Source organism: Palaemon carinicauda, chromosome 4 (assembly GCF_036898095.1).
Source record: "Palaemon carinicauda isolate YSFRI2023 chromosome 4, ASM3689809v2, whole genome shotgun sequence".
Lineage (NCBI taxonomy): Eukaryota > Metazoa > Arthropoda > Malacostraca > Decapoda > Palaemonidae > Palaemon > Palaemon carinicauda.
Genome location: NC_090728.1, coordinates 75,157,052 through 75,178,081, shown reverse-complemented (window position 1 = coordinate 75,178,081; position 21,030 = coordinate 75,157,052).

Here is a 21,030-nt window from a genome sequence, read left to right as displayed (position 1 = left end):
TACAACATTAATATTTCCACACATAATATCCTCAAAATTATAAATGGTTTCCTCAGTGTTATAAATATTTTCATGAATACTCTATAGTTTTTGCTTTATTGTGGTCATGAATATTTTGCATAACATTTGTTGAAAGTTTCAAGACTTCACTTATTATATCTTCATTCAACACTACGATACCGTTGTCTATTTTATAACTTACATTCATACACGAATTATTTTCACTATTTTCATTTAAATATCCTTAATAAAATTTCGATATTTTTTAATATCTAAATAATGATTCTCCTTCAGTTCTGATGCCTTTATTTGTTCAATTCTGTTTTTTGATAAAGGCTTGGAAATAGTTTTTTCTTGTATTTCATAACAAGTTGGGCGTAAAATATAAAAATATGTTTCATCGTTGTGAGTATCGTTATGTCCTCCAATTATCCAAAACTGGTCTTGGTTTTTATTAAGTATAAAACTGTTGTAAGCATCATTTTTATTTGGCAATATCACCATTTTTTATTTAACCAATGAAAACCTGACATCTCTTCTAATTATTGATTGAATTTAGCCAACATATCAATTTCATTTTGATATTTAAAAAAAATCTTATTTTTACATATTCATATATATTAAAATGTAGCATTTTATATTCAAGATGAAAAAATCAATACTAATACAAATATAGATATATAAAAAATATGAACTTTATGGAAAATTTAAAGAAAATTACAAATAGAATTACCAACCCAAGTTCTTTTCAGGTACCAGTAGAAATGCACAACAATAATATTGATTTTAATAATTACATTCCATTTTCTCCAGGACCACCACTACCACGGCCAGCAATTCCTAATAGTCCCTATCCACATGATACAAATCCAAATCACCCACAACAACAACAACAACAACAACAATTACATTTAGTCCCTTATCAGCCACCGGGTACCGATATAGTCCCAAATACTGGAAATAATAACAATAATAATAGTTTTCAGCAGTCTCTGCTACCAATATCATCATCACCATCACCACCACCAGCAAATTTCCTACCCCCTGTGACTAATAATAATAATAATAATAATAATAATAATAATAATAATAATAATAATAATAATAATAATAATAATAATAATAATAATAATAATAATATTACCTAATTCGTCCCAACAACCCAGGGAGAAAACGAAAAACAAAAAATATTGTAGCGAATGTAATATTCGAAAGCGCAGAAATTCTAATACATCCAGTAAGCCATCAAGGGAGATGAAAAGAAGGGGCAGTATCAGCAAAAATAAAAAAAATAGAAAGAAAAGTACAAGTAGTAATGATAAAAACGAAAGAAATAGAACTAGAAGAAAAATTACCAGTGATCAGGGGGGCACAAGAAACAGAAAGGCAAGTACGAGTAAAAATAAACAAAAAACACCAAGACAAAGAAGGTCGTCGGTTTCTTCGCCCAATAACCGCGAGCCCGGTCGCCCTAAAGGTTCAACAAATAAAATAAAAATGAATCCTATAATCTTAACTAATCCAAATAATGATAATGAACAAATTGGAAAAGTTGAATGTGAAATTAGAGGCAATAGACAACAGAAAAATAAAGTTTTATCTTCTTACAAAAATGTTAAATTAGAGAGACCACTAATGGACGGTCAACTTAGCGGAGACTGTTCAAAAACACTATTACAAAGTACATTTAAATCGTAATTCAAAAGTATGTTTCTGAATTAGATTGGCGTGTAAATAACAAAACTTTAAAAAACAAGGATAAGAATATGACAGAAATATTTGGTGATATTTATTTTTATATGCAGATAATAAAATGTTGTCTCCTATAATACAGTGAATAAGTTTTTTTTCCTCGTTTGATACTTGTTTGGTATAAAATTTTTTATTGTTTTCATAAATTATATCATTAACATTACTATTATCCCCATAATCATATATATATTTATCATTAACAATTTCCAATTTTCTGTTTAGTTTATTAAGTAAAATTTTTATAAATTCAATTTTGAATTTAATAGGCATATTTTTGTAAAATGATTGGTGTTTCGAGAGTTCTGGGAAAATATTCCAATGATTCATTGGATTTAATGTTATAATATGAATGGGTAAAATACTCGGGGGGTATACTTTCATATCAATAGATACATAATTTATGGGAATTTTTAGGAGGAATATAGCCTTAAATTTTGTTATTTTATTATCATTACCCAATTTCTTATAAGATAAACAAGGACCCGTCATTTCCATATTAAATGTATTTAATGAGAAAACTTAAATTCTTAAATATAATAATAAAATAGATATAAATATATAATTATTAAGAAAAAAAACTTTATTATTATAATCTTTATGATTATTCCGGGTTCATTATAATGCCCATATTAATCACCATTCCATTTTTTGTTAAAATGCCATATAAAAAGGGCCTATTTATCTCGGATATAATTTTATTGTTAACACAATCATAACAATATAAAGCAGAGACAGAAGAACTTGAAACTCCACGGACATTTACTGTTATTTCATAGCTCGTAGTTAACAGAATATTTTGACATTTAAAATCTTTGTTTTTTAAAATGTTTGAAATGTCTCGGTCATCATCAAATAAACGTGATAGGTTCCACGTTGCTTCTGGACCAGCAAACGAAAATGCTTTATCTAAATTCATAGAGTTATATTTTACTTTGAATGTTGGTAGAATTAATTTAGTAGAATTTTTTTCGTTAAAAGTATGATGTAATGATCCCCAATCGATTTTTTCGTTTAATTATTATTATTATTATTATTATTATTTGCTAAGCTACAACCCTAGCTGGAAAAGCAAAATGCTATAAGCCCAGGGGCCCCAACAGGGAAAATAGCCCAGTAAGGAAAGGAAAGAAGGAAAAATAAAATATTTTAAGAAGAGTAACATTAAAATAAATATTTCCTATATAAACTATGAAAACTTTAACAAAACAAGAGGAAGAGAAATTAAATAGAATAGTGTGCCTGATTGTACCCTCAAGCAAGAGAACTCTAACCCAAGACAGTGGAAGACCATGGTACAGAGGCTATGGCACTACCCAAGACTAGAGAACAATGGTTTGATGTTGGAGTGTCCTCCTAGAAGAGCTGCTTACCATAGCTAAAGAGTCTCTTCTACCCTTACTAAGAGGAAAGTAGCCACAGAACAAATACAGTGCAGTAGTTAACCCCTTGAGCGAAGAAGAATTGTTTAGTAACCTCAGTGTTGTCAGGTGTGTGAGGACAGAGGAGAATCTGTTAAGAATAGGCCAGACTATTCGGCGTATGTGTAGGCAATCTTATTCGGAATAGCAACATCTAAATAGTCACCACCATCAAGATGCATTTGATATATATCAGCTCCAACTTCATACGACATGAGACTTTTAGGCAGGTATGAATAATCCCCGCCAATTACGCTTACTGTAATTTGTTTATTTGGGTTTATGAAAAACTCTCCGCTTCCTTAATCTTCAAAGTGTTCTTTCCAAATATCATCCAATTTTGTAACACCCGAAATATAAAGTTTTACGTCATTTCCTATTGTTGGATCCATAACATTATTCATATGGGTTTTATCAAAAAAAAATTTATTGATGCGGCGTATGGCTTTTGATGATTCTGATAGGCTTGTTGTCATATAATTATCTGATAATGGTATGCCTAATTTTTCCCCTCTCGCATATATTCCCACTGCAACTTTAACTTTAGATTCTGCTGATGGTTGCTGGTTAATAGCATCTAATAAATCTGGAATATTAATATGTTGGGCAGTAACACCACTAGCACCATTTACTAATGGCGCTAGAGTTTTAATTATACCATGAACACCGATACCAACATTTCCGTTATTGGATTCTCTTTCTATTTTAGCAATGACAGAAAACAAAGCAGAACACAAGTTATTGTGGTTTTTATATAATCCCATTTTTTTGTGATAAATTGAATAATCTCCTTTTCTATTTTTTTTTTTTATTATTTGTTTTGTTGGTTGGCTAACTTGTTTACTTATACGTTGAACCAAAGTAATATTTCAAGTGTGTGCATATGTTATATAAATCAAGAAGTACTTAATTTTTAGATTATATTTAAATATTCACTAAAGACGAAAGATAAAATTATTATTATATCAAATATTATTTCTTAATATTAAAAAAGAAAGGAAAAATGAACAATGATAATATTGGTGAAAATGAAACTTATATTACGCCATGTTTTGGGGGGATATTCAATTTTTGAATAATTTATCAAATTATCTAAATGCGTCTAATGTAAAACAAATTTGCGAAAATTATAACAAACCATATGTAATGAATAATTTTAATCCAAGAACTGGGCGTATTCGTATTGGAATGCCAATTACCAGACCGAGAAAAATATTAAGAGAAGGTAGTTTAAAAAATTACAAATCAATAATTTTAAAGTTCTGTCGCTACAAATTACATCATTATGGAAAAGAATCTCTGATATCACCAGAAATGATTGAAAAATATGTTGACGATCTTTTAAATAATGGAATAAAACAGTACCAAACTATAGCAACTGAAATTTGCGTTCTTAATAAAAATATTATCGTCCCAACAACGGGCCAAGAAGTGGCAAAACCAAAACCCAAATTTTTATGGGGAAAAAATAAGTATACAGCATGCAACAGTACCATTTCCAATAAACCCCAATTTACGCATGGAGAAATTGCTTTATGTATGTTAAAATTATATAAAACTTGTCCCAATAGAGATCACGTACATAAAGCTTTTTTAATATATTATTCTGGATTAAGATCAGCAGAAGCAGATTCTTTAACATTTAGAGATATAGCACAAGGATATTCAAAAGATATGGTTATCATACCAGTTAGAAAAGGAAAAGGACGTCAAATGAGAAATGTTGTTTTATTTCAAGGTGCTCCAATTTTATATTACAAAAAACATTTAATTCCATATTTGGCGTTAAAGATTAAAAAGTTGCTAATAGATAATCCAAATAAAGAATCTAAAGATATTCTAGACACAAAAATATTTTCCGGTTCAAATTATCCAGCATGTAGAAAGGCATTTCGTAAATGTTTGCAGTGGGCAGTCGATAAATTATTTGTCGAACGAGACCAAGATAACTCTGACGAAGATGATAACAATATTAATAATGACGAAGAAGAAGAAGAAGAAGAAGAAGAAGAAGAAGAAGAAGAAGAAGAAGAAGAAGAAGAAGAAGAAGAAGAAGAAGAAGAAGAAGACAATAACATAAAAGGGGCAGAGTTACATTCTTTAAGAGCAGATTGGTCAACGCGAACATTAACTTTATTATGTTCGATAAACAAAAATCCATATATTGCCGCAAATATGACTGCACGCTTATTGGGACATAGATCCATTAAGTTACTTAATAAACATTATTTAAATCAAGGAAATAGCCTGAATCCCGAAAAGAACCACATTCAATTAATTTTAGAAAAATTTAAAAATTACATTACAGAAGGCACCGAAAAGATGGTGACTGACGAAAATATTCTCTGTCTGACAAACCCACCAAAATATTATTCGGTGGACTCTAGTATGGAAATATTGTTAAAGAAATACAAAGAAATAGAAAAAGGAAAAGAATTGGAAATTTAGCAGCGCTAAGTAAAGTAAAAGACGAGTGTTTTATTCTTCGTGAAACAGAGAAAGAAAATTATTGTTATGATGATAACATAAATATAATAGATGATAATGGTGATGGTGATGATGATGATAATAATAAAAATATTAATAATGATATAGAATTTATGAGCAAAGAAGACTATACCATTAATAATTACACCAACGATGAGTTATCCTTTTCTGGTGAAGATACAGAAAATCTAATTTATATTTAGCTTAAACTATTTTCAAAAATATTTCCATGCTTGATACTAATGATAATAATATAAATATAATATAACATTACGATTCACCGCTATAATTTGATGTTTTGGGTGTGGTAGTAATAGTAGTAGTAGTAGTAGTAGTAGTAGTAGTAGTAGTAGTAGTAGTAGTAGTAATTTTGAAATGAATACTAATCCTAATCCTAATGATATAGTATGGCCCCTAAGCTTTGATGGCCAACGGAATGTAGATATTTCTAGTGATTATGGATTTTTTTTTCACGTGTTATATCGAGACGACGATCATTTGAAAATAAGATTATTATATCGTGAATTTTGGCTTTTTCCTATGTTTGAAATATTAAATTTAGGCTCCACAACTTGGAAAGAATTTATTGATAACGATAAGATTATTGATATAGATTTAAAAGATAATTCTTTGCCTTTCCCCTATGTATTATTATTTACTATTGATGCTAATATTCGATGGAGAGTTTATTCTAAACTGCGAGAAGATATTATTAGAAATAATGGCAATATCAGCAATATTCCAAAACTAATGCCTTACGATTTTGTAGAAAAATTTTATAAACTAAAAGAAGAATCTGGTAATGTAATTGTTTATACTGGATATTTTTGTACAATAACGTGGGATGTTGTATGTAAAAAGTGTATATATTATACAATTAAACCAAGCTGGGTTAGTAGTAGTGGGAGGCACAAACTCACAGAATATTTTCACATGAGACGCATTGAAGATTTACCAATATTTAAGTGTTTTGGCACAGAAAAAGATTTCCATATGTGTTTTGGCACAGAAAAAAATTTCCATATACTTGTGTATATACTTAATTATTATCTTTATTATTATTGTAAATACTGTTTACGTCCTTGTTTTCATTTCATCACAGTACCACCTCATTTTCTCTTGGGTAAATTAAAGAAATTTTATATTCATCATAATAGTTTCACATATGTACAACTTTGTTTTAGAAGATTATATTCAATCTTCTTGGAAGTTTGGCAAAAAGTATAGGCGCCGATGGTTGATGCTATAGTAACCAATAATTTAACTCATGAAATATTTACAAACAATCTTGTTCCAAATACATAAATTTGTTTTTCTTTTTTGTATATATTTGATGAAGAAATACTTTATTTCCCATTGTTGTTATTGGTGAACTTAGTATTTAGAATAAATAGATAATAGAAGAATAAAGAATCTAATATTTTTAATTTTAAAGTTTCTTTATCCAATATTGACATTAAAGTTATTGTTACTCTGCTCTTGTTATAAAAAAAATTTCCTTTTGTTTTTTTTTTATTTTGTTCTGTAGTATTTTTTCCTAAGAGGAATGAATAAAACTCTCAGGAATCAACTTTCAATTGTTCCTACATTTTCTTGTATGTTGGGCCGTAGTAAAATACGAGGTTTGATGGATTCAGGTTGCCAAATTAATTTCATTTATACGCCTGCTTTAGAAGGTCGGCGTTTCAAAGTTGTTCGTGATAATGTTAACTTATATCTCCGTGGAATGACTGGATCAAAACTCTGTCGTACAAAGATAGTTCAAATTTATGTTAAGATTGGGAAAACAGTGCATAATATAGAAGCTTTTTGTCACCCAGATTTAAATTTAGATTCGTCGGAAATACCCGGCCTTGGTAAAGTTGTTAAAGGTTTTAGAAATTATGGTTATAAGCTTTTAGATGAGTTTCTTGATGAGGCTAGAGAAGACATATCAAACATTCAGTTTGTTCTGGGCGCAAATTCAGCGCATTGTCTCTTGGAAAAGGTGGTTAGTTTTGGTCATCGTGGTCAGTGTGTGTACTATGAAACAAAATTTGGCATTATGTTAAGAGGAAACATTGAGAAATTAATTGCAAATTTGAAATTTCTCCCTAACCTGCATGATGATACTCATTTACTTTTTAGCTCGGACGCTGTGTTTAAGGGAACTTCTCGTGAAACCATAAGACGGCGTGTTACTTCAGTAATGCCTCTCTCGAGCCCTGTAACTAATGACGGTGAAGAAAAGGAAGATATTAAAGGGGACAGTAGTACACATCGAAGAAAAAAGAGGAGGGCTGCTGTCATTAGTGAGTCAAGAACGAGAGATATGTTGAGGAATTAGTATGCAGTATATATTTGGGTGTTGGTAATTTTTATTTTTTCTCCTCAGAATTACTTAATTTTGTAACATTACCGTTACCATTCGAGTTTTGGAGTATCGAAGAATTATTTTATATATGATGATAACATAAATATAATAGATGATGATGATGATGATGATGATAAAAATATTAATAATGATATAGAATTTATGAGCGAAGAATACTATACCATTAATAATTACACCAACGATGAGTTATCCTTTTCTGGTGAAGATACAGAAAATCTAATTTATATTTAGCTTAAACTATTTTCAAAAATATTTCCATGCTTGATACTAATGATAATAATATAAATATAATATAACATTACGATTCACCGCTATAATTTGATGTTTTGGGTGTGGTAGTAATAGTAGTAGTAGTAGTAGTAGTAGTAGTAGTAGTAGTAGTAGTAGTAGTAGTAATTTTGAAATGAATACTAATCCTAATCCTAATGCTATAGTATGGCCCTTAAGTTTGCCCATAAGTTTTAATGGCCAACGGAATGTAGATATTTCTAGTGATTGTGGATTTTTTTTTCACGTGTTATATCGAGACGACGATCATTTGAAAATAAGATTATTAAATCGTGCATTTTGGCTTTTTCATATGTTCAAAAAATTAGCTTTAGGCTCCACAACTTGGAAAGAATTTATTGATAATGATAAGATTATTGATATAGATTTAAAAGATATTTCTTTACCTTTCCCCTATGTATTATTATTTACTATTGATGCTAATATTCGATGGAGAGTTTATTCTAAACTGCGAGAAGATATTATTAGAAATAATGGCAATATCAGCAATATTCCAAAACTAATGGCTTACGATTTTGTAGAAAAATTTTATAAACTAAAAGAAGAATCTGATAATGTAATTGTTTATACTGGATATTTTTGTACAATAACGTGAGATGTTGTATGGGAAGAGTGTATGCATTATACAATTGAACCAAGCTGGGTTAGTAGTAGTGGGAGGCACAAATTCACAGATTATTTTCACACGAGACTCATTGAAGATTTACCAATAGCTAAGTGTTTTGTCACAGAAAAAAAAATTCAATATATTTGTGTATATAATTAATAATTATCGTCATTATTATTGTAAATACTGTTTACGTCCTTGTTTTCATTTCACTACAGTATCACCTCATTTTCCCTTGGGTAAATTAAAGAAATTTGATGAATATTATTCTTGTTACAAATATATATATTATTTTAAAGAATTATATTCAGGCTTGGTTAATGCTATAGTAATCAACAATTTAACCCACGAAGAGGACGAACAAGAAATAATTACAAAAGATCTTGTTCCTAATACATAATTTTTTTTGTCTTTTTTTGTATATATTTTATGAAGAAAGACTTTATTTTCCATTGTTGTTATTGGTGAACTTAGTATTTAGAATAAATTGATAATGGAAGATAAATTTCATACACATTGGCCATTAAATTTTGGTGGTGAACACAAAGTAAACATTTCATGTGATTGTGGATTTTTTTTTTCGTTTGCTATATCAAGACGACAATCATTTGAAAATAAAATTAAGGCCGTGTGCAGTTTGGCTTGGTTTGATATTTGATAAATTGTATTTAGATCCCAGGTCTTGGAAAAACTTTATCGATAATCTGATTATTAGGCCTACTTTTAATTTTGAGGCGGAGTCTATATCCCTTCCATATGCAATATTATTTACAGTTGATGCTCATATTCGATGGAAAGTTTATTCTAAAACACTACAACCAAAAAATAATAATAATGACAACACCAGCGATATTCCAAAATTAACATATTATGACTTTGTGAAAAAATTTTATAAGATAAAGAAAAAGGTCTGATGATAATGTAATTATTTGTTCTGGATGTGTTTGTGAAAGAACTGGGAGAGTTATTTGTAAAGAATGTATACGTTATGTATCTGATCCAGGCTGGGTGACTGGGCCCGATGGATACCCCGATTATTTTTGTGTAAATATAATTGATAATTTCAAGCCACTTCAGGATATTACTGAAAATTGGGAAGAATTTAAAGGCTATTTTTGTTCTATTTGCATGCGTCCGTGTTTTTATTGCACATCAATATCAGCAAATTCAACATTGTATAAGGATATTCAGCCCGTGGGTTCTTATAAGAATACTTTTGATAACAAACCTATGGAAGAATTAATTGATAAAATAATAACAAACAATTATATTTATGATAGAAAAAATAAACGCCGTTTTAAACAAAGACATGCTTCAAAATAAAAATAAACCTTTCATTCATTATTTTTTGTATTTTTATGTACATTACTTTCTTGAGAAAACACTATTCCCGCGTGTTGTGTTAGAGTTAATCAGACTGAAAATATATCAATTTTATATTATATATTTGAGGATGAATATTATCATTTCAATGTTTTCATTATTGTGATAGTAGTTAGTAATCTTGAGTGTTTTTCTATTCATTTTATTTTGTTTAATCATCACAATACCCCACCATGTAAAAGGAAACACACTTAATTGGCAATTTAAACAAATATTTCCCCAAACACGAATAAAATACACAAATATCACTTATAAATAGATTTAGATTGTTAAATCAATAACGATTTGGAAATTTAATTAGAAAAATCCAAAAACAACGATGGTACAAATGTCTATTTAAATTATTTATTGTTCAATAATTTTGTTACAAAAAAAACTGGAACGTGGGTAGGATATGCCCACGTATCTAAAATACAATAATTGTTTAATAAAAATAAAGTAATTGTATTTATATTTAGTCGTTTTATTTAGATCATTATACTTATGATAACAACACAAATAGAATTATTCTAATTTACAACTTTTACAACAATGACGAATTTCTATCAATTCATCAGAAATTTTTGAAATTGAAGGGGCCTGTTCTAAATAATATTCACTTTCGTTTGTCCTCTTACATTTAAAACAAATTAGTTCTTTTGTACGTTTATTTTTTTTTTCTTTGAGTATTAAATATTTTATCGGAGTGTTTGTTTTATCATTCATTGTTATTGTTTTATTCAAAATTGGTATATACGGCGCCAGGTTTTTTAAAAATTTCATTGTTATTCATAAATATAATCACTATCAGCTTCTATTGATCGTAATCAAAATTTATGTGTATATATGTATGGATATATATTATTTTTTTATTCATTTTAATGAACCAAATTTATATAAAATTTAATAAAAAAATGTTTTTTTTTTTTTTATCAAGAAATAGTTTTAAGCATTTTCAATTAAATATGCGTGTATGTACAATATCATCTTTTTCAAAAGCCAAATTGATTGTTCTTTTTTCCCATACCCTAGATATTATAAAGGATATAATAATATATCTAAAAAATGGATACACTTATTAATATTTGTGGATTACCTGAGGTTATTCTGTTTATATCTCCTTTAATACTTTCCATTATAATTGGGGCTCTAGTATCTATAAAGTTTTATTCTTCTTGTTGTTGTTGTATATTATCTTAGGAGTTATATTATTTATTAATACATATAAAATTTTCTTCTCGAGATTAGACTTTAGTAAGAAGGGTGGTCATATTTCCGGATAATCGATGTACGCTTGGTATTTTGTTAATAGATTACAAGAAGAAAAAAATAGTATATTCGACTCTGAACTAGAATCTATTACAATATCATATCCCCCCTATTTGAATCACGCAACATTTTTTAAGGAAGACTTAAAACAAATGATTGATGAAACTTTCAATAAGGAATTTCAGGAAACAAACGTATCCGAGGATCCAGTTGATCAAAAAGATGAACTTTTACAGGCCGATAAATTTGATGAAAAAATTCCAACCACCGATGGCAATTTATTACAAGAAAACAGAGATGTTGAAATAATAGATAATTAATAACTTGCTCATTAATTTTCATTTTTGTAGGATATTTACCAAAAGAAGCTGACATATTAGTGTAAAAACATAACTATATTTATATGTTGTATTATTATTATTATTATTATTATTATTAAACACGTAAAAATTTTCATCATTTTTAATAATATAAGGCTGAAATATATCATAGACTGAACAAGTAATATTTTTTATATTCATTTGACTATTCAGTTTTTTCATATATATTGTTGGTTCCAATGAAGAAATGAGGTGATTATTATTTATAGTCCATATAATATTTTCGTTATTGTCTCTATTTGGACGCGACAATGATCCATTTATAGAGGAAATGTTTTATGAATTTTAAATTTTGAGATTTATTTTTTTGACTACATTAAATGATAGTTTTTCTGTATATTGTTTTTATTTTTTTTTTTTTTATTTTTACAAGGCATAAGAGACGTCTCCTCCTCTGTCCCTCCTTCACAGGCGCATCCTCCACAGACAGTGCAAGTGACAAACGACCAGAACTACCAAAACATCGAATTGGCGATAATATATCTAAAAAATGAATCCACTTATTAATATTTGTGGATTACCTGAGGTTATTTTGTTTATATCTCCTTTAATACTTTCCATTATAATTGGGGGCTCTAAAACCTATAAAGTTTTATTCTTCTTGTTGTTGTTTTATATTATCTTAGGAGTTATATTATTTATTCATACACATGAAATTTTTTTCGCGAGATTAGACTTTAATAAGAAAGGTAGTCGATGTCTTGGACAGTCGATGCACGTTTTGTCTATTGTTAATAGATTACAAAAAGAAAGAATTAGTATATACAACTCTGAACTAGAATCTATTAAAATGTCATATTTGAATCACGCAACATTTTCTAAGGAAGACATAAAACAAATAATTAATAATTTTTTAATATAAGGCTGAAATATATTATAGAGTGAACAAGTAATATTTAGAAAATTGTTTCGTGTTTGGGTCAGATAGATTATTTTTTGAAATATTAAGTTCAAGATTCAAATTACAATCTAGATAACATGAATTGATATCAATCCATGGTTTTAATTAAGCATTTTCAATTAGATATGCGTGTATGTACAATATTATCTTTTTCAAAATCCAAATTAATTATTCTTTTTCCCTATATCCCCTGCGTAAACATAAAAAAAAATAACCCGACAATATAAAGAATATGATAATATATCTAAAAAATGGATACACTTATTAATATTTGTGGATTACCTGAGGTTATTCTGTTTATATCTCCTTTAATACTTTCCATTATAATTGGGGGCTCTAGTATCTATAAAGTTTAATTCTTCTTGTTGTTGTTGTATATTATCTTAGGAGTTATATTATTTATTAATACATATAAAATTTTCTTCTCGAGATTAGACTTTAGAAAGAAAGGTTGTTGTCCATTTTCCGGACAATCGATGCACGTTTTGTCTTTTGTTAATAGATTACAAGAAGAAAAAAATAGTATATTCAACTCTGAACTAGAATCTATTACAATATCATATCCCCCCCATTTGAATCACGCAACATTTTCTAAGGAAGACATAAAACAAATGATTGATAAATTTTCATTTTTGTAGGATATTTACCAAAAGAAGCTGACATATTATTGTAAAAACATAACTATATCTATATGTTGTATTATTATTATTAAACATGTAAAATTTTCATCATTTAATGTAAAATGATTTTGTCTAATAATATAAGGCTGAAATATATCATAGACTGAACAAGTAATATTTTTTATATTCATTTGACTATTCAGTTTTTTTCATATATATTGTTGGTTCCAATGAAGAAATGAGGTGATTATTATTTATAGTCCATATAATATTTTCGTTATTGTCTCTATTTGGACGCGACAATGATTCATTTATAGAGGAAATGTTTTATGAAATTTCAATTTGGAAATTTATTTTTTTAACTACATTAAATGATAGTTTTTCTGTATATTGTTTTTATTTTTTATTTTTACAAGGCAATTAATTTCACCATCATTTATAATTGGGTCACTTGATAAATATGTCACCATACATTTATTTACCCCAATTTTTTTAAATTGATTCTTAGAAAATTGTTTCATGTTTGAGTCAGATAGATTATTTTTTGAAATATTAAGTTCAATATTCAAATTACAATCTAGATAACATGAATTGATATCAATACATAGGCCTATTCCACAGATAGTAAAAAATGATATATTTTCTGGTAAGTTTAAGATATGATTGGAACTTTTTTTAGTAATTGGATTACTTGACATCCAAGAAGGGTTATGAATATGATTGAAGATTGATATAAATGGAGGTTTTTTTATAGTACTCATCGGTGCCCATCTCCAAAAGTTCATTAAACAGTATACTGAATGAACCATCGCCAAAGAAAAAAACATTTTCATGATCACAATTGTTTTTTGTAGATGAGATAGTTATGTTTTATTAGAGTAATGATCTTCTTCAGCTTATATAAGATATTACCTAAGTAAAAAAATGAATGATGTTTTTGTTGATAACAACGATGTAAGCAGTATTAGTAGCACCAGCACCGATAGTTATGAAGAATCTATGAATGATTATGATTATTATTATTATTATGACAATAATAACACAAACAAAATAAAAAAAGAACCAAAAGAGAAAAATGAAATAGATTTTGTTGACGAATCTTTATTTTTATCAGCGCCTAAACGAAAAAATTAAATTACCAAAGATTATCATAGTAAGTCACACGAAACACTGACGAAATTTTCATCGCCACATAATAGTTTTTGGTGGGACTAAGATGACATACCTATATCACCAAATATAAAATATAATCATGACGATAATTATTTTCCTTCTGTGGATATTAATAATTGGGCACCACACGAAAAAGAAATTCTAAATGTAATAGACATATATAATGCAAATTCTATCATCTATAATGCAAACATTATAAGTTTTAAGAAAATTTGTGAAATATTTGATGAATATATATCAAATTCTATAGAGAACTTAAAAGCATTTTATATGGACATAATATTTACCATTATTGAAATGCTTGAACAATTAACGAGAATACAACCTAATCGTCATTATAATTTTCCGAAAATCTTTGCTACTACAATCTTAAAATCAATTCAAAAAAAATTTGATTATTCGTAAACATAAAGACATTATTCAGTTAAAAGCATTACGCTCGTATATCTCAAACGCTGAAAATTATTTGACATATCAAGGCAAGATTTTATTAGATTGCCTATATCAAATAATTTTTATTTCCAGCTGTTTAAATTTTCACGAAAGTGCAACCAAACAATGGTCTATTCCTTCACAACTCAGCAAACATACCGATAAACAAATAACCGAATATAGTAATTTTGTTGATATAATCATTTCAAACTTTAAAAATATGGATGTTATATATCAAGTTATGAAAGTTGCACAATAAATTTCACCCACAAAACTGTTTTATGATGATATCATTAACTGTGCTCCTTATATTTCTTAATGTTAAAAAATATACATCCTTAAATGGATCCTGTTATAATGATATGCGAAGAAATTGAAAATGAAAATTATGGAAAAGCAATTCAATATTATTCAATGTTTTTCCATCGTCTTTTGTCATACATTATCAACCAGAAAAAATACGAAGGTATCAATGAAATATTAAAACATCAGTTGAATAATGAAAGTAATTTTCATTCGGCTATTATTCACTTATTATATTATATGTGGCAGTCTAAATGGCAAAGGGGTGGTAATGTTCAATATATTAGTACCAGAGAATTTAAAGACATGATTTACTAATCACAAAAAGTAGAGGATCTTTTAGATTGTTTAAAAAAAGACTCAAAGACTAGTTCTTATTTATTTCTTCCGCCTAATTTTGACCACTTTCTTTCGCAAACTTTATATGTTATGGAAAATGAACTTCAAAAAGCATTAAATAACACTAATACGTTGATTGGAAAAGATACTTTACATAAATGGTCATCTCTATTTTCTTCAATTTTAAATGGTTATATGAGCACAAATTTACATACCAACGTAGGAAATTTATTATGGATACAAGAATTAAGAGTTATTGCCTTAATCTATAAATATTTTTATTTGTCTTACGAGAAAAAGGAAGAAAAATGGAATTGGCACGAAACTCAAATACAAAAGAAAATGTTAGACCTACATCTTAATTACAAAAATAAATATGAAATTTTACAGAATGATTTAGTTAGAAAATTAAACCAATCACAGATGCTTGTGAACGTGCTTATAATTTATTACTAAGCGAATTTGATTCATATAAACAAAGGGAACAAGAAAATAGACTTCTTCACGAAAAGGAGGTCTTAATGTATAATGAGCACATGATGAATATGTGTAAAAATACACTCGAAAATAATAATAAATACTGGAAAAATGTGTTAAGCGTTAGAACTGATACACAAAATATGGAAACAGAGGAGACATTACACCCAGATTTAGAAAATACTGAAGATTATAATGATAAAAACAAAAACAGTGACACAATTATTTTATCATTTACAAATTTGCTGTCTGATAAAGAAAATAAAATATATTTATTAGAAGAAGAACTAAAAAACTCTAAGACTGAAATAGCAAAACTTTATGAAAAAGAAAAAGAAAATCTAAAAAATTATTTAGATAAGAAAAATAAAATAAAGGAACTTTCCAAAGAGTTAAATCATTGCAAAGCGCAAAAAGACACCTCAATACATGAAAGTATAAATAAAGATACAATTTCAAATTACGAAAAACATATAAAAAATATAGAGAAAGATATAATTTTGTTTAAACAAATAATTCAAGAACAAAAAAGTTTAATTAGCGAGTTAGAATATAAATTAGAAAAGTGTGAACGAGATAAGAAAAGTGATAAGCGAGATAATGAAAGTATTATAAAAAAATAAAAAAGAGAGAGATGATTATTTATATTCAAATGAACAGTATCAAAAAGAAAATGAAAACATCATACGTGAAACAATTGACGATATGAAAAAAATGAAAAAAGAGTGCACTAAACATTTAAAACAATTAAAAATTCAAGAAGAAGAAATTGAACAATTAAAATCAACAATTTCAAAACAAAACATCAAACTTGAAAAGGCCATAGAAGAAAAAAATAATATAATTCTTAAGCATAAAAAAGAAGAAGACTTGTTGTTTCAGGAATATGAAAATGCTTTAGCAATAACAAATAATCATATTGAAAAATTAGTTGCGATTTTTGATAACTCTTCAAAAAAAGAAAACCGGGTTGCTAAAATAACAAGTAAAGATACTTCAGGAATGAAAAATCAAATTGACGAAAACAACAAAGCACTTTCACTATTGATAAAGAACCAAGAAAAACAACAACAACAACAACTCATCCCACCATCCTCAACGATAAAAGAAATAATCCAACCATCATCCTTTTTACCTACAACTAGTGGTAATAATGATAATTTACAACCAAGTGAATTGCCCCGTGATTATTATGATGTCTCTACTAAATCGAGATTAGAACAACTGGGTGTAAACACCACACCTTTATATAATAATCCTAATAATGATAATAAGACAATAACCAAACACGAAGCAAACAAATCTATGCAGGTGATGGAAGACGAACATTCACCCCCCCCCCCCTCCAAATCAACCCCCCAAATAAAGATGATAATAATTTACAATTAATGGAACATCAACAAGTGTCATTATTACCCAAAAATAAAATAATCCAACCATCATCCTCCTTGTTTACATTTGGTAGTAATAACCAACCATTACCACCATCATCATCATCTTCCTTGTTTACATTTGGTAGTAATAATAACAATAATCCTTATTACATTCCTACTGAATCAAGATTAGATCAATTAAGGGCAAATAAACCACAATTATATAATGATGATAATAGTAATAATAATAATATTAATGATGATAACGAGACACTAATGGAAGTAGACCAAGAAGAATCTCTGTCAACTCCAATAATAACTTCACAATTACCACTACCACTACCACTACCACTACCACCACCACTACCACAACCGCAACCACAACAACAACAACAACTTATATCTTTACCACCACCACCACTACCACCACCACTCCAATCATCAACAACATCAAATGCCACCACAACAACAACAACAATACAATTTATAACAAACTTACCACCATATAATAACATTGTCAACGATAATAATAATCAACAAAATAATACTTCTCTGGCCATTTCAAACCACGAAGAAAATAATAGTAATTTGCCATCATCATCATCGTTGGTATTACTACCACCACCACCACCACCACCACCACTACCACTACCACTACCACCCTTAACACCAACTTATAGTCCTCCAATGCTAACTTATAATGATACTAATGACAGCATCAATAGCAATAATAATATTGTTTTTAAGAAGGACGAGAAAATTAAACTAATACCAATAGAGAATTTAAAATCTGAAAATAACAGCAATGTCATTGATAATAATAATCAGCAAAATACTACTCTGGTAATTTCAAATCAAGAAGAAAATAATAGTAATTTGCCATCATCATTATCATCGTCGTGGGTATTACCACCACCACCCCCACCACCACTACCACTACCACCCTTAACACAAATTTATAGTCTCCCGATGCTAACTTATAATGATACCGATGACGGCACCAATAGCAATAATGATGTTGTTTCTAAAAAGGACGAGAGTTTAAAAACTGAAAATATCAACACACCCCTACAAAAAGTACAAGATGAAATAGAAAAAGAAGTAGCGGCACAAAATAACCAGGACCACCATTTGGATTCTAAAATAAAGGTAATAAAGAAAGAAGATACATTATTGGACGACGAGAACGCGGTAGACATAAAAAAAGAAAGAAAAATGTAAAGTGCAGGTGATGGTGTTAATAAAAAAATAAAAAAGGGGAATATCAAAAAGGGGGATACATCAATAAAAAAGAACAAAAAAATCACGACCCCGAAAAAAATACACCCAAAGAAGAAAACTGATATTATAATTGAAAAGGAAAATAAACAACAAAAAGAAACAAAAACAACACAATTGGTAGATATGGAAAATGATAAAATCCAATTTAATACTATGGACGACCTCAAAATGGAAATAACCGAAAAAGAAGAAGTATTATTAGATGATGATCATGGTGGTGGGCTTGATAGAAGCAGAAGGGCTAATAAAAGGAAAATAGAAAAAACCAAAGAAGACGAAGAAGAAGAAATTCCAATAAAATTACCTAAGATTGAAAATCAACAAAAAGATCAACAAGAAAACCAATTTAAATTAGAAAAGGCAAATGCGTCTTTAGAAGGAAAAAATGATAGAACCAACATTGCCCTACTCGAAGAAAAGGAAAACTATAATAATAACGATGATGATGATGATGATGAAGAAGAACTCTGATAAAAAATTGATAAAAGTACAATATGTAGAAACATAATTAAGTGATATCATCATCAATATTAAGATTATTTCTAATATAGGTTGTTTGATTCAATTTATCATTATAATTATAATATTTTAAATATACACTAGCTATTTCTAATAGTATTAGTCCAATTAACACTATAATTTCGATAAATAACATTTGTTGGTCACTTATGTAAATATTATAATTTTTTTTTCAAAATCTTTAATATAGATATAACCAATAACACCAATGATAAGAATATCATTGACACGAATAATGCATCAGATAGGACCATTTTGGATACAGTTCTCATTTTTTATATTTTATATTAAACTTTACAAACTTTAAATTGCATATATATATATATATATATATATATATATATATATATATATATATATATATATATATATATATATACATATATATAGTATATCATTTTCACTAGTTAGATAATGGGAGTTCCGTTTCTTACAAATAAAATTCAAGATAATAATGCTCGGCTACCTTTACTAACAAAATACAAAAATAATAATGATAATCATTATCAATCGCAACATCTTAATGATATATATGATAATATCGGAAATGGGGGGAAACTAAATAGTATTGGTGTCGATGGAGCCATATTTCTACATGCACACGTTAAAAGACCAGACAAAAATGCGTTGTTAGATGATGATAAAATTGATATAAAAAAAAATGTAATGCAACTGGTGTAGTTAATAGCATCATATACTATATAGAACAGATTTGCTCATTTTATGAATCTTTTAGGAAAGAAGAAATCATTAACGATACTGTTTATTGTTTTCTTGCCGTGGATGGATCATCTCCAATCATCAAAAACAGAAAAAAAAAGAAAAAATGGATGATTATAGTTTGTTGACTTTATCAGAAAAGAACGAACTCCATGAATATATTTTTTATTTATTAAAAGAAAAACTTATTTCTTTATCGTATCCCTATAATTTTTCATTAGAAAGTAACTATCATATTGAATATTCTAAAAGAGGAGAAGGGGAAGTGGAGCTAATTAAATTTACTCAGAAATTCTGTGGGAATGAAACAAATGTTATACTTTCATCTGACTCGGATGTAATGGCCATGCTCGTTTTAAGACAAATAAAAAATGTAGCTATAGTAACCCCCGCATTAAGTAAAAGTAAAAACAGTGACACATATAGTGGGCCTTTTATATCAAATCTATATAGTTTATTATGTGGCCTTAAATTTAATATTGATCAAATGATATTATACGTTATATTACATTTTATATATTTTGGTAGTGATTACAATTTTGGTCTTATGATACACCCATCAGAGAGCAAAAAAAAAAAATAATACACGAATTAACTGCTAAATTCCATGCAGAAAACAACGACTTTTCTTCCATGATTAGATCTATTGGAAATTGTTGTGTCAGATTTTCTAAACAAAATACAGATAACAATAATACAGTATCGCAATGGGCTACTCCCCTGAAAAAATTATTATTGATTGAAAGTATATGTTCTATATTATATTATGCGTCAATGGGCAAATCAAGTATTTTTTTAACAAAATTTTCGCCGTTATTATATGCAAAATTCAATATAAAAGAGTTGAAAACTTCAATAGCTGCTATTGATTTTTATGAGACTTAAAATGAATCATGTTATCAAAGTTGAAATTTATTTAGAAATTACATCTCTTCCGTCTATAATAGTAGTAACT